Genomic DNA, 3,298 nt, shown 5'->3' with positions numbered 1-3,298 from the left:
AAGCAATTTCATTATGTGCTATATAAATATATATTATTGTTCTATCTAAATCTTGTGTTATAATGACTAGGTGTTCTTTGTTATGCAAATACAATAACCCTATATGATGTATATTATTGCAGCTTTACACAGAGAAGGTGCATATACACATCTCATGAATGATGAAGATCGTGAAAACTTAAAATGGCTACACGTATTCAAGTAAGCTCTTGTCTAACTTAAATCTATATTTTCAGGGTCACATCTTTGACCGCTACTTACATTACTCATAATTTTGTGCAGCAAATATGATCTGTATAGTAAGAGCAAAGTCTTAGTTGATGTAGAAAAAGTTAAGCCATACTATCAATCTCTTATTGCGAAGGTGAAAACAAATTTGAGTAATCTTTGTTGATTTATATCTATTTCTATTATTTTAATATCTCTCTTTTTTTTTTTTGTTTAACAATTTTTGGATTCTTCTCTTGTTTTTAAAATGGCTTGCAGTATTTCCCAGCAAAGCTTAGATGGTGAAACTTCAATATGATGGATGGAAGCCAAGAGGGAATTGAGTTGTTTTTTGTTTTCTTGAAACCATGTTACAAAATTTGTTGAAAGCTGAAATTGATCAATCCGTCACGTTTATCCAGTCTTTAAACATTGAACTACTGTATTAGCATATTGCGAAGAGCATATTGTACATGCATTGTGTATTAGCATATTGCGAAGAGCACATAATAAATTATATACTATTCATATAGTTCTTTCAAGGTTCAAATGATTCAAGCTTTAGTTCAGATAATAGGAGTCATGACCCTTTTAAATCTTTTATAAAAAAATAGTTCAATTGGCTCACATATTTTACTATTATTTAAAATATCTAAATTTAATTTTTATCTTTTGCTTTAATTGTACAATAATTTTTAATTTTAAATATTAAAAATATATTAAATTTGGAATGAATTGAATGAGTTTAATTAAAAGATAAAATCAAATCAAATAAAAAAGTTATCTAACCAAAAAAATAATAAAAAAATCATCTAACAATCAAATCAAATAAAAAAAGTTATCTAACAAAAAAGATAAGAATAAAAAAAGATCATCTAACAAAATAAAAAATTAAGAATAGAATAAATAAGCAGCACTTTTTCTACCTTTGAGTTCAAATATAAAAAATTAGATATTTTTTATTTATTTAATTTAATATTATTTTATATTTTTACTATTTATTTAATTTAATTTTGTATATGATTAAAAATGTTAGAATATCAATAAGAATTGATATTATTGTATTTGTATAAATTGATAAAAAAATTCAATAAATATTATAAATTTTAATATTTGTCCTTCTAACTTCTTTTTTACTTAATTTACAGAATATATATTCAAATTTTTATATAAAATAATCATGAAAAATCAAGAAATTGATGCATTTTTAAGAGAAAGGCTATAATATTTAAGAAGAAAAACATATAACTTTTACAATATCAACACTTGTAGATAGTTCTTCTACTTTAATGAATCACGAAAAAAGTGAGATATAACCTTCAAAAGTTCAAAAGTTACATATGATGAGAACCACTTAATTAACCAGTTCAATTAATTATGACTAAATATCAGGTTAAGGAGGTGTTCTAATCCTCACTGCATGACAAGAAAATTCTAGTCTAAACTATTTTTACACATATAAATAGTTATAACTTAAAAATTACTTTCAAAGGATATAGAGAGAAAACTCAATGATCCTGTTCTTGAACCTTTTCTTTCTTCTGTTTTCTCAACTCATTCATAGTCGTTGTTTTTTTTTTCTAAAAAAAAAAGAAAATATGCAAGATAAGACCAAAACAATTTTCTGATGACAAAATCAAAGTGAATATGATCATGTTCCTTCAGTCATGATTCACTCATTTTGTTCTCGTTATTCAAAAAGAGGATATGCATGTTAATTAATTCCAATAACTTTGGGTAAGAATGGGTAAAATAGTTACGGATGAGGCCCAGCTAAGATTTTTGGAACTGACGGATTTTCTACTAATATTCAGCATCTTACCTGTTTGGATCATCTCTATCTGCATGCTTCACCATTCAGCCTTATTAGATTGCTATATTTCGTATAAAGACTAGAGAACAAACCGAAGATTTTGTCTCTTACTGAAAAATAGAGTATTATAATCAGCTAAATCCTAATAGAAGATTTCAATAGAACCAAGAAGAATAAGTAATCTAATTCAATCAAGAAACAAAAAGAAATAATTAGAATTTCAGAAAAATAAAACCTAAAATAATGACAGCAAGGATTGAAGAACATTGCGTAGGGATTGGAAGGCGTGAATGCACGAATTATTGTCAGAGGAGGAAAGCGTGAGAAAAGGGCTGTGAATCGGGAGGTAATGATCGACGATGAGGAAGAGACGGTAAAGGGGGTGAAGCAAGATGATGGTTGAAGTAGCTAGATACTACGAAAGAATCAAGACCAAAATCTCTTGATAGGTTTCATTTCAATTAGGGTTTGGAATCTATAATTGCAATTTAGGCCCAAATACTTATTCTCTTCATCTTCCATCATCGAATTATCTCTATCATTTAGTGATTAAAATTATTATTTCTCATTCTTTGTTTTTGCAAATTATAGTAATGTTATATTACTAACAATATTTATTATTTTTTATTAATATTTGATTAACTCTAAACACTAAAAAGTAAATGCTAAATATTACACTCTAAGTCTTAAATATTAATAGTATAAAAATAAATTGTCAATTAATATCGATAAAAAATATTAATTTTCTAATATTTTTCTTTCAAGTTATTAGATGTATATTAAAAATTAGCTACTAAATTAATTAAATATATTTTATAAATAGTAAAATATTAAATAATAAATATTTTAGTAAAACGAACATCACAAACATAAAATATCAAAAAATATACAATTAATTTTAACTATTAAAAATATAAGTATATATATTAATAAGTAAATTCTTAATAAACAACATGAAAAATATAAAATATACAAAAATTAATTCGATAATGAAATATAAAAACCAAAATAAATAGGCAAAAAAATATAAATATGATAACAATAAGAAAATTTAAAAATAATTGAAAAAAATAATGTAAATAGTAACTATATTTTTTAAGTTAAGGAAGAGAGTAGAAAATTTGAAACAATAAATCATACATGATAATATAAAATTGGCATTAATAATTAGACTATCTTGCAAAATAATTAATCCCTATAAAAAAATAATAAATAATTTTAATGTAAAATTAAAACTATGAAAAGATTAAAAAAATTAAACAGGTAAGTTAATGAATT

At 24.1% G+C, this 3,298-nt stretch overlaps 1 pseudogene across 1 annotated transcript in view; it reads left to right on the top strand.

Annotated features, from left to right (window-relative positions):
- Window positions 1–749, top strand: part of LOC107479578 (inositol oxygenase 2-like) — a 2,744-nt pseudogene extending 1,995 nt beyond the window's left edge. Inside the window, exons 8-10 of the transcript XR_002372427.2 lie at window positions 123–201; window positions 283–364; window positions 487–749. The product of XR_002372427.2 is annotated as an inositol oxygenase 2-like (transcript). The remainder of the gene's footprint in view (window positions 1–122; window positions 202–282; window positions 365–486) is intronic.
- Window positions 750–3,298: the final 2,549 nt, after the last annotated feature.

This window comes from Arachis duranensis, chromosome 3 (genome assembly GCF_000817695.3).
Source record: "Arachis duranensis cultivar V14167 chromosome 3, aradu.V14167.gnm2.J7QH, whole genome shotgun sequence".
Classification (NCBI taxonomy): domain Eukaryota; kingdom Viridiplantae; phylum Streptophyta; class Magnoliopsida; order Fabales; family Fabaceae; genus Arachis; species Arachis duranensis.
This window is presented reverse-complemented; position numbering and strand designations above follow the sequence as displayed.